This window comes from Leiobunum rupestre, chromosome 7 (genome assembly GCF_980474605.1).
Source record: "Leiobunum rupestre chromosome 7, qqLeiRupe1.1.hap1, whole genome shotgun sequence".
Lineage (NCBI taxonomy): Eukaryota > Metazoa > Arthropoda > Arachnida > Opiliones > Sclerosomatidae > Leiobunum > Leiobunum rupestre.
In genome coordinates this window covers 48,705,940-48,719,821 of record NC_143390.1, presented here as the reverse complement: position 1 = coordinate 48,719,821, position 13,882 = coordinate 48,705,940, and positions in this window count along the sequence as shown.

The following is a 13,882-nucleotide window of genomic DNA, read 5'->3' as shown; positions in this document are numbered from 1 at the left end:
GAACTGTTTATATAGTGCTTAATTGTTTAAATAATGGACACTTTTCACCTGTAAAAAGAACGTCGTGTTTTTGCTAAAACCTTAATGTGTCAAAAAAGCTACCTGGCTAAAATGGAACACTGCTTGCATACCGTATAGGTGAAAAGTTTCCTTTATTTAAACGGTAGCATGCAGGTCCTGTCTCTAGGATATATTACTTTTTGTCAATTTCCCGGAAGATGTTTTATTGAAGCGTCTATTGCGCAAATTCTAACCATTTTCAATCATATTACGTACTGAAAAAATTTATTCTAAAGTTTTCAATCATATTACGTACTGAAAACATTTATTCTAAAGTTTTCCAAATAAAAACACTTTTAGGTCTAATTGAAATCGCCCGCCTTATTTTTTGGAAATATAAATTTAATGGTCACTTATAGATGGCGCTCTGATTACTACCCCAGGGCAAAATACTTTAGTCTGTTAGCTGTCACCTCCGTGTTTTAATAGCTCACCCAAGCAAGCGCCGTGGGTCTATCCTGTTTCATATGTCTATGGGAGGAATTTGGCGAATGATCGGGGCCAAATAAGAGAGGTAAAGGAAGACGCGAAAACGAGGATCGCCATTTTGTTGGGTTCGTTCCCCTTTGACAAAGATGCGTCAATTTTTTTTATGACCCGTTTACTTTTTAACTTCATTTGACGTTTCGCGCAGATGCCAGAGAGTAAAGCCAACTCAGCCGATTTCTTATAAAGTGGATGGTAGTTCTGCTAAAATTATTTGTTCTGCAAGATAATAAGTGTTTCCCTAAAATAAAACAAAGGCTTAAGATGTTGCAAGTGCAATATGCGTTGATGATTAAAAACGACTTCGTTATATTTTCATATTTAATAAATAAATTTATTAAATATGCAAATATAACGAAGTCGTTTTTATTCCTCAAAAAAATAAAACCATAAAAAAGTATAAAATGTTTTTCTCCGCGTCACGGGCTTAAGCTTTATGGTACTTTATTAGCACGCGCGTTTCGCCCGTGGACTTCAAATTTCAAAATCTTTGTTAACTCGACTGCGTGCTCTCTATCTTCAATAACTATATTCAGAAACGCGCTATCGACCATTTTTGAGTTTTTGAGTTTGAATGCTCCTCCATACTAATTTAGGGCGCGGGATGTGATAATGCAAAAACCGAGGCAAATACGCATAAAAATCGAAAAGTTTCGAAAATATTACGCAGAAACGCATTAAAGGGAATATAACCTCAGGTATATTCCAACGTTGGCAGCTCTGGCCGCTCTTGCCTTTGGCTTTAGAAAATTTTGGCGCCACTGTATAGGGAAATTTGAAAAATTGAAGGGGTCTTGCATAAAGATTGTTTTGCAGGTTATATTCCCTTTAACGACCGTGGTAAATTTGCAGAAATGCATTATGTCGTTATTAACCAATAAGAGTCTTCATTTCGTATAATTTCGTCTGCTCTAATTTCTTAAAGCCGCATTCCCAGGGTAACAGTGACAATGGCCGTTACTCAGTATTATTATACCAAATAATGCGTTTCTGCCAATAGCTAGTGTGTATTCTTGTGACGTATTAGTCTAAGCCACGAATGACGTTGGATGACGATGAACGACCGAATTTTTCTATCGCGAGTTGTGCCAGTGGCCATTTTGTCTAACACAATTTTGGAAGTTTAGCCCTGGCAGATAACTGGTGAAAATGTCTAAATGTGCAATACAATGTTGTGGTAATAGAAATAATTTTCGCAAATACCTAATTTTATCACTTCGGCAAATCCAGCACAAAATTTATCCTTCTCTTTATTTAAATTCATTATAACATTAATAGCACCACGATTAGCGACTAGGAGAATATGGCCGCCCGACTATTTTAAAATCGTTCCGATCCGAGATGGCGGTTTGGTCTTTACGTGGGAAATTCGAAATTGGGACTAAGCCCCTTCCTCGTGAATACACACTATAGCTTTTTGCCAAATATAAACGTACAAAACGCATTATGTCAAATTATTCTGAAATTTACTTAATTTTGGCGATAGTCGTTGTCATTTTTAGATTTCGGATTAAATGAAACCCCTAACAACTAGTTTTCATTTATCTAATTACTGCGTTATTTTTCATAAGAATGACAAAAAATCGATTTATCTCGAAATGGCATTTTTGGAGATAATGCGTTTTCTGAAACGCTAGGTAGAAAAAAAAATTTACACGTGACCTCCTGTATTTTATAGAAACAGCTATTCATCCATTTTTTCACATTTTCACTAATAGCCGTCATCACAAATATATTAAAAATAACAATTTGGCAAACCAAAATATACCTCTCCTTGGAAGAATTGTCCTTAGTGGTATTAATTTCTCGAGACGACCCTTGAAGATATATCCGCAATTCAGAGTTATTTACTAAAAACGTAATCCCGGTTCAATCCCACCCGGTATAAAATTTAATTTTAATTAAAATAATTGAGACGAAACAACCGAGTTTAATTTATTCAGAATAATATAAATTAAGTAGTTACAACAGCGAGTTAGACGTATCAAAACAATGCACAATTGAATTTAACCCTATTTACAGAACAAGTTTATCATTTAAATATAATACGAAGCAAATTTTAATGAAAGAAATATCTACAGAGGGTATTTGTATTTTTCTCGCTTACGACATACTTGCCGCATCTTTAACGCTCATTTTAATTCAACACTCGCCCTTGATGAAGATACCGTAGAATAGCTATATTCGACATCTGGTAGTGGACGACTCGTAGACTTCCTGTTGACGTTGTGACACATGCCGCATGAAAAAGACCAATACCGTCCAATTTCCAATATCATATAATGACTCGCACACCCAGGAAATCAATGACTGCATTAGGAATCGTAGATGTCCAAATATCCACACCAATAAAAATGAATTAACAAGAAGCGAAAAACTTACCAATCACAAAGCACAGAAAGCCCCTTGACTAAACGACAGCTCGTATATCAATAAATGACCTTAGACGGAATAGTTAGGGCTCTTTATAAATAAAACAAACGAACCCAATTTATGAACTGCATTAAACATCTTAATCAGTCGAGAAAACGTTTAAAATAAATTACGAAGTAATGACGAGCCAGTTAAAAACCCAGACCACTATGACACAAATCGATATTTTCTTCATAAATTAACTAATACGCTAAACACACAATAGATTAAAAAAAGACTGAAAAAACGAAATAAATTACAAACAAGTTGGCAAGCCAAATTATACCTCCTCGGAAGAATTGTCCCTAGCGGTATTAATTTTTCGAGATGACTTTTAAAGATATATCTCCGCAATTCCGAGTTATTTACTAAAAACGTAATCCCGGTTCAATCCCGCCCGGTATAAAATTTTAATTGTAATTAAAATAATTGAGACGAAACAACCGAGTATAATTTATTCAGAATATTATAAATTAAGTAGTTACAACAGCGAGTTAGACGTACTAAACAATGCTCAATTGAATTTAACCCTATTTACGGTACAAGTTTATCAGTTAAATATAATAAGAAGCCAATTTTAATGAAATAAATATCTACAGAGGGTATTTGTATTTTTCTCGCTTACGAAATACTTGCCGCATTTTTAACGCTCATTTTATTTCAAATTAAACATCTTAATAATTCGAGAAAACGTTTAAAATAAATAACGAAGTAATGACGACCCAGTTAAAAACCAGACCAACATAAGTGTAAGCGCACGATGTATACAACTCGATAAAAATATACGACTGAAAAAACTAAATAAAATACAAATAAAACGAAAGATATTTAAAATTAAAAAACCTGATCCTAATAAAACGTAAAAATACCCTCCACATCACGCACATTCGAAATACGCAGAATTAACGTTATACTATATCCAGTTTAAAATATTAGAGTATCAAAAAATAAAAATAACGAATAAAAAAATACACAATAACAACCCAATCAATCAGACTTCAGAAACAAAACTCATAGAAAAATATTATAACGCAGTCAAGCAATCAGACTTCAGAATCAAAATAATTCATAGAAAAATATTATTACGCAGTCAAGCAATAAATTAGTTCAAATATTTAGAAATCAAGCAATAGAAAATATAATATCAAGAAGCGCAACACCATACCATTCACAAGTACGATTTTTCACGTTATTATAATGAAACCGGATAAGCTTTTGGGCATGACTTACGCTTTAAAAGGTTCCTCTAAGACTGGACGATTTTGCGGGAAAAAGGAAATAAACTTAAAAAATAGTAGATACAAATATAAGACAGAAAAAACCAACAATACCAAAGATTAGACAAAAAAGAACGTAATCGGGATCAGTTAAAAAACACAACAAAAAAGCGTATCCGAAACAAGATTTCACCTTTAAAATTTCATACGTAAAAAATGTAGACTTTAAAAACCATTAATATACTCTTCCGAGAAGCTAAGTTCATAATTTTCAAACATCATGTATCGGTGGTTCTGTGGTTGAACGATCGCCTGTCACGCAGGAGGTCTCGGATTCGAAACCTGGGCGGCGGTTTCGTTTTTAAACAGCAGAGAATACGCTACATTAGAATTACTTCGATGTAATAATTTAAATGGAACACGAAATTTCGTTCTATTTAGTAACAACCAAAATTTAATACTCTGTTAATTTGTAATAAACGCTTCCGATAAAGCTGAGGGTCTAATTTTCGTTTAAGCGTAATAAGTGTCGGTGGTTCTGTGGTAGAACGTCCGCCTGTCAAGCAGGAGGTCTTGGGATCAAATCCCGCCTGATGCGATCGCAAATTGATACTAAGACGAGTACCGTAAACAATTGGTGGAAACCCTGCCATTTGGAAGTTGAGACGTTTATCGTAACCCTCAGCACTTAATAAGTCGATAAGAAGAAGTTAGAGAGCAAAGACGCATATGCAAATTCAACACTCACAATCGCCGTTACACAAACTCAACACTCCCAATCGTCCTAACAAACAAACTCAACTAACGGGTTCTACCCTTTAACCATTTTATCTGCTGACTGCGCTAAAGCAAGATTTGACCTTTAAATTTTCATACGTAAAATATTTAGACTTTAACAAGTTCACAAAAATTAAAAAACAAAGTTCAATAAACAATATATACAGATATTTTATTCATCCGTTTAGTAAAAAAAAACCCCAGTATCATAATGGTTCCTTTACTTTAATATTTTCCCTAAAGAAGTCAATGGCTCGGCGGTGAAATATCCGCATGGTAACAATGCGGCCCGAGTTCAATTCCTGGTCACGATCAAATTTTACATTGAAATACTAAAATATTTAATTAAATATAAGATTAATATAATTTATAAATGTTTAATTAAATAGAAGATTAATATAATTTATAAATGTTAAATTAAATATAAGATTAAAATAATTTATAAATATTTAATTAAATATAAGATTATAATTTATAAATGTTTAATTAAATATAAGATTATAATTTATAAATGTTCAATTAAATAGAAGATTAATATAATTTATAAATATTTAATTAAATATAAGATTAATATAATTTATAAATGTTTAATTAAATAGAAGATTAATATAATTTATAAATGTTAAATTAAATATAAGATTAAAATAATTTATAAATATTTAATTAAATATAAGATTATAATTTATAAATGTTTAATTAAATATAAGATTATAATTTATAAATGTTCAATTAAATAGAAGATTAATATAATTTATAAATATTTAATTAAATATAAGATTAATATAATATATAAATATTTAATTAAATATAAGATTAATATAATTTATAAATATTTAATTAAATATAAGATTAATATAATTTATAAATGTTTAATTAAATATAAGATTAATATAATTTATAAATGTTTAATTAAATATAAGATTATAATTTATAAATGTTTAATTAAATATAAGATTAATATAATTTATAAATATTTAATTAAATATAAGATTAATATAATTTATAAATATTTAATTAAATATAAGATTAATATAATTTATAAATATTTAATTAAATATAAGATTAATATAATTTATAAATATTTATTTAAATATAAGATTAATATAATTTATAAATATTTAATTAAATATAAGATTAATATAATTTATAAATATTTAATTAAATATAAGATTAATATAATTTATAAATATTTAATTAAATATAAGATTATAATTTATAAATGTTTAATTAAATATAAGATTAATATAATTTATAAATATTTAATTAAATATAAGATTAATATAATTTATAAATATTTAATTAAATATAAGATTAATATAATTTATAAATGTTTAATTAAATATAAGATTAATATAATTTATAAATGTTTAATTAAATATAAGATTATAATTTATAAATGTTTAATTAAATATAAGATTAATATAATTTATAAATATTTAATTAAATATAAGATTAATATAATTTATAAATATTTAATTAAATATAAGATTAATATAATTTATAAATATTTAATTAAATATAAGATTAATATAATTTATAAATATTTATTTAAATATAAGATTAATATAATTTATAAATATTTAATTAAATATAAGATTAATATAATTTATAAATATTTAATTAAATATAAGATTAATATAATTTATAAATATTTAATTAAATATAAGATTATAATTTATAAATGTTTAATTAAATATAAGATTAATATAATTTATAAATATTTAATTAAATATAAGATTAATATAATTTATAAATATTTAATTAAATATAAGATTAATATAATTTATAAATATTTAATTAAATATAAGATTAATATAATTTATAAATATTTAATTAAATATAAGATTAATATAATTTATAAATATTTAATTAAATATAAGATTAATATAATTTATAAATATTTAATTAAATATAAGATTAATATAATTTATAAATATTTAATTAAATATAAGATTAATATAATTTATAAATATTTAATTAAATATAAGATTAATATAATTTATAAATGTTTAATTAAATATAAGATTAATATAATTTATAAATATTTAATTAAATATAAGATTAATATAATTTATAAATATTTAATTAAATATAAGATTAATATAATTTATAAATATTTAATTAAATATAAGATTAATATAATTTATAAATATTTAATTAAATATAAGATTAATATAATTTATAAATATTTAATTAAATATAAGATTAATATAATTTATAAATATTTAATTAAATATAAGATTAATATAATTTATAAATATTTAATTAAATATAAGATTAATATAATTTATAAATATTTAATTAAATATAAGATTAATATAATTTATAAATATTTAAAATGATGTAGAATAAATTATAGTACCTAACGTTATAACTTCCTTAAGGACATTCGCCAAAGCGGTTTCGGAAAATACCGCAGCTTAACAAGCGTCAGTGGCTTAGTGGTTAGAGTAAATCTCTTGCACGCAGCAGACCCGGGTTCGATTCGCGCAAACTGATACTAAGACAAATACCGTGAGCAATTGGGGGAGGCCCTGCCACGATTCGCGCAAATTGATACTAAGACGAATACCGTGAGCAATTGGGGGAGGCCCTGCCATTGGACGTTGAGAGGTTACATAACACGCAGCACTCGGTCCGTCCCAAAAGTCAATAAGAAGAAGATAAAGAGATAACGCCCGTACAAACACAACAAACACATCTCAACAAAAACAAACACAACAAACTAAACATTCATACCCTACACATAAACATTACAATAACGAAATATCCAATCAAACTGAGTTAAAACCGTCACGACGGTGAGCATTAACGAAAAAACACCATCCAAACCCAACCGCAAATTAATCCGTTAACGCTCACCGTCGCACAGCGGTTTTGCCAACCCTTCGACAGTCCTAGCAACTGCGAAAGCAGAGATTACCCTTTGCACGGAAAATGCGATCGCGTTCACAGGACAGACAGACACACACACACACACACACAGACAGACACGGTGATTGTATAACTCCTAGGGGACTTAGTCCCCTCGGAGAGGTAAAAACTGATAGTAATCTCTCGGCAAAACAGGTAGAGGGTGCTAGGGTCCCTTTTACCTTTGCGGTTGGATAAAAATTGGGAAACTAAATTAAACATTTATTTATCACAAACAAAAGCTTACATATTGCTGTTAATGACACACATTTAGCATTAATATAATAATAATAATATCGAGAAATAGAACACGTTTCTATTTTCTTCGCCAGCTGAAGCAATTGCTACGAGTGTGTTGGCAGGGCCGTCTTTACCTTGCAGGCGCCCTTTTCCATATGTCTGGGTCTTTATTGCATTATTTTCAATTAAATTATAAATAAATATAAACGGCCAAAAAGCGCCCCTCCGGAGCGCGGCGCCCAAGGGTTTAGCCCTACGTAGCCCAATGGTAGAGATGGGCCTGTGTGTTGGAACCATAGACATAATAAAGAAATAGACACCTTACGCGGAGTTTGATTTGACAAAAAAATACGGGAGCGATAACTAGCAGACAACCGGCAGTTGTTCCGTATTCCTGGGGTACTACGTGTAAAGCGTCACTTAAGTTTGGTGGCGCTTTAGGCTAGGCGCCCACTGGCTCTCCGTTTCCTATCCGTCCTGCCCTCCACAAGACATTGTCTCCGTTACGTAGCAAAGGCTTGTGGAAGGTAAAGGAAGTACGTAGACGTTACGAAGAGCAGTGAGCGCTTGGCCTAGGCACGGCCAACTTAGATCCACTGCTACTCGCACTAGAAGGCCCCCCAGCTTTATTTTCCTCCCATGTTAACGACCGTATGAGGAAAAGCCGATTTACGCGGGAAAATTCCGCTTGGCGCGCTAGGAACCGGGACAACCCTTCTAATGTTATCCTACGGGGAAAATGTTTCGAAACAGTCCCACTTTTAGGAACCCTTTTCCCTTATCTTTGCAATATTGTTCAACGCTGAGATTTTAATATGATTTGAAGTAAGGTTTTAGCTTTATTTTAAGACTATGTTTGTAATTTTCCGATCTTTGGTTCGCGTACAATCTTCTTTTAAAATCGACCAAAATTTTAAGGCGAGGAATTGACTCCGTATCGAAAATAAGCCTCGGCGTCATCTTGCGCGGCGCGAGATTAAAAAATGTAAAGCTAAGAACACAAAATAAAATATCTCAGATTATCTGATAATACAACTTGGGTTCTATTTTTTACTTAAGTTAATATTTTATTACTTAAATTTTTACGTTTTATTATTATTAAACTGTTCAAAACATTATTTCAAATGGTTAAAGTTTGCTGTCTCTGATACAACCTAAGCTAATACAGTGTTTTGTATTAATTTGTGATTGTAACAATCAACAACACACTGAGAAATTGGATAAAACCATTATGAATCGCTTAGTTCCTCCTCTTCTGGACCTTTTGATACACAATATTTCTCAAAATTTTAAAAAAGTTAAACACCTACAATACAAACCAGTTAGTCGAAAAGTTTTGAAACTTTAAATTTTATATTTCACGTGAAATTTGTTACAATAAATTAGATTCAATTTGTAAAACTATGAAATTTAATATAAGACAAGTTTTTAAAATTTAATACAGAGTTTGAATTTATGTTTAGTTTTCAATCAGGCGCGCAAGATGACGCCGATGCTTATTTTCGATACGGAGTCAATTCCTCGCCTTAAAATTTTGGTCGATTTTAAAAGAAGATTGTACGCGAACCAAAGATCGGAAAATTACAAACATAGTCTTAAAATAAAGCTAAAACCTTACTTCAAATCATATTAAAATCTCAGCGTTGAACAATATTGCAAAGATAAGGGAAAAGGTTCCTAAAAGTGGGACTGTTTCGAAACATTTTCCCCGTAGGATAACATTAGAAGGGTTGTCCCGGTTCCTAGCGCGCCAAGCGGAATTTTCCCGCGTAAATCGGCTTTTCCTCATACGGTCGTTAACATGGGAGGAAAATAAAGCTGGGGGGCCTTCTAGTGCGAGTAGCAGTGGATCTAAGTTGGCCGTGGCCTAGGCCACGTAGTACCTAACGCTTAAGAATATTTATCGGGTTTAAAATCAGACGCAAAAACTTTAGCTGTTAATTGGAAACATGGGTAGTACGTTTATGTTAACTAACATGTTTTATAATTAAATACCAAAGTTTTGTGGTTTTTTTATTAAAAAAGTAGTAGTAAAAGTGTTTTCTACTGAAAATCTGTTTTTATTTGTTAAAAATTGTTAATATTTGTGCTTTTACTCATTGCAATAACTTTTCATCAAGTAAAACAATACCGAAAAAGGTTTCATTCCATAAGTAGGATTAAATTATAATATTATTTAGATAAATATTCATTCTTATTTAAAATCTTTATAAAACTATAGGTTTCCCTTATCTAAACCTACAATACTTTCTCAATGGATAATTGCTGTAAATCGCGACAACTGGACACCTTCAAATCATGATTTAATTTGTAATGATCACTTTTTAGAACGGGATATACAAATTGTAAATGGCAAAAGGTGGGTTACGCCAAAAGTCATTCCAACTCCGGTTTTGTTTCCATAGAATTAAAACAATTAAAAATAGTCTAAATTATTTTTTTTATTAAAAGAAACGTAGTCTAAGAACTAGAACTTGCTGTATTACGAAATATTGTTGGCATGGACATCTTCCCAGATCTCCACGAACATGTTTGTTGCTGAAGTTGGAATCGAACATCATCATTAAGAAAGTTATTAATTTATATTGCAAGCTCAGACTCCACAAATTAGCGAAGGACCAAAATCTAGAAATGAAGGGTCAAGCCATCAGACTTAAATTGTCAAAGCTAATTTTATTTCAAGGACAATAGCTACATACCTTTAGTAGAATCATCCATTTCATCAAAATTCCATTTACTTTTGTTTACAATTTAGAATCTCAGAATATTCCCATAACAAGCCTTAACCACAACACACCGGATGGTACACGAGTTACTTAAGCCTTTGACAAAATATCATTTCGTCAATTAGAATTTAATTATTTTTTATTAAAAGATCATCTGCTGCTTTTTATTAGGGTTTCGAAAGACTTAATTGACTTATTTACAAATTATAATTAAAATTAACCTTATTTTAAATTCTCACAGCCGAAATATTCGCGAGAATCGCGAATCATGTCAGAGTACCTAAAAGATTACAAACACGATCACGTGATGATTTTTTATTTTATCACCTAATCGACAGGCGTCGCTTAAAAGTAGTACCACAGGAATACGGAGCAACTACCGGTTGTCTGCTAGTCGTCGCCTCCGTATTAACCACCCGTACAATCTTGGGTCTATTTCTTTATTATGTCTATGGTTGGAACACGCAAAAAACTCGATTCGGAAACAATCTAGATCCGTTGATCCATCGGAATCGGCGGATCGGTTTCTAACGATTTCAGAGAGGTTGAAAGCAGTAAATGGAGCACGCGAAATTGATCGCAGCAGATCCGAGCTCGCAAATGGAACACGCCAAAATTGATCGCAGCAGATCCGAGGTCGCAAATGGAAGACACCAAAATTGATCGCAGCAGATCCGAGCTCGCAAATGGAAGACACAAAAATTGATCGCAGCAGATCCGAGCTCGCAAATGGAACACACCAAAATTGATCGCAGCAGATCCGAGCTCGCAAATGGAACACACCAAAATTGATCGCAGCAGATCCGAGCTCGCAAATGGAACACGCCAAAATTGATCGCAGCAGATCCGAGCTCGCAAATGGAACACGCCAAAATTAATCGCAGCAGATCCGAGCTCGCAAATGGAACACGCCAAAATTAATCGCAGCAGATCCGAGCTCGCAAATGGAACACGCCAAAATTGATCGCAGCAGATCCGAGGTCGCAAATGGAAGACACCAAAATTGATCGCAGCAGGTCCGAGCTCGCAAATGGAAGACACAAAAATTGATCGCAGCAGATCCGAGCTCGCAAATGGAACACATCAAAATTGATCGCAGCAGATCCAAGCTCGCAAATGGAACACACCAAAATTGATCGCAGCAGATCCGAGCTCGCAAATGGAACACACCAAAATTGATCGCAGCAGATCCGAGCTCGCAAATGGAACACACCAAAATTGATCGCAGCAGATCCGAACTCGCAAATGGAACTAACAATGGTTTAAAACCGTTCGCGCACGGCTTCTGCGCATTGATAATGCATTTCGCGAAATTTGAGAAAGTAGCCACTCTGAGATTTTGAATACCTACCTCTTAATAACGGGTATGTGATCGTCAAAAATTTGGCCTATACCTTTGCTTATGGGGACCTTATGATTGGCTTATGTTATTGTCCATATAGTTTCTCGAAAGCTCTAGTCATTTTTAAAAAGTTTTTTTTTGTTAAAACATAACCCTTCTACAACAATATTTAAGTTAAAGAAATTTATTAATTTCTAATAAAAGTAAAAAATAAAGTGTATATAATAGGTCAGGAAAAAATCAGGGAATAACCCTCAAAACTCACACGATTGTGAAATTGTAATCCAACATTTGAAGTGACCAAATTGTCGAATTAGAAGTAACCATCTAATAGCTGGCATTTGATTCTTGATTAAGCACAATATTTTAAACATAGCTAAAGCGAGCAAAAAATCCAGCATAAATCAGTAGTGGATTATGTTCCTTTGCGGCCTTAAGCTTGTTTTCCACTGGCGCGCGCTAGGACGCGTTTCTCAGTTTTGAACGAGGGGCTAACCACTCTTAGAAAGTCTGTACACCGGATTACGCTTAGATTAGCACTGCCAAAGGCAGGGACTTCAAAGATTACGAGTAGTCCCATTAGTACAGTCAAAGGTACGGCTCTGTACACCGATTACGCGGAGTGATCAGCCCCTCGGTTTTGAAACGTTCAAACGTTTTTACGCGGTAAGAAAAAAACATTATGACAAGCGTTCCCCATGGCGTTCGCTTATAACCAGGTAGTTTTTTAGACATATTAAGCCTTGGCAAAAACATGACGTTCTGTTTACAGGTGAAAAGTTTCCATTATTTCTACAAGCACTATATAACCAATACCTTGTGGGTCCTGGCTCTCGGAAATATTACTTCTTGGCGATTTCCTGGGAGGATGATTTATTTAAGCGCCTATTGCTATGTAATTTTTCAGGCCCCAGAGACCACGAGGCCATTTGGAGGTATAATAAAGTCCGTGGAGGAGGTGAACATTTATTAGAGTCAAAGCTCCTCTCAAGTTGGGAGAAGAGATTGAAGGTGTTTCTGGAGGGGATAAATTCTGAAACCCTGCAGATTGGGAAAGGGAATTTTATTTTGATCAGACCTCGTCTAGTGCTGCCATCATTTAGAGGAACTTGCAGTGGTGTAGTCCTAAAACAAAAAGAACCAGGGCGATACTTGGGTACGGCCAATTTCGATTTCGCGCGTAATCGATTTTGGCTGTACCTAGGTAACTATTTGAAATTGTTATGGTATTTTCCTGCGGGCAAAATATATAATAAATCCACACACCCTTTATTCGAGAAAAATGATTAATGAAATAGATAGAAGTGAAGAGAAGCACATTGTGAAGAACTAAATGAAAAGAGACTTAAAGGGAATATAACCTGCAAAGCAATCTTTACGGAAGACCCCGTCAACTTTTCAAATTACCCCGTACAGTGGCGCCAAACATTTTTAAAGCCAAAGGCAAGAGCGACCAGAGCTGCAAACGTTGGTGTTCCACACCAAATACCTGAGGTTATATTCCCATTAAAACGGTTTGAAAATTCACAATTTATTTATTTAAAAAATCCAACGTTTCGGAGGAACTGTTCCTCCTTCTTCAGGGATTTTTACAAGTCTGACAGTATGATTGTAAAACTTTGGGACGAAAAAATATTTATGCGCTTTATACATATAGTGGCTACTGTTCTATAGCCGCGAGCGTTTTTTCTCAACGGGCTCGGTATCTT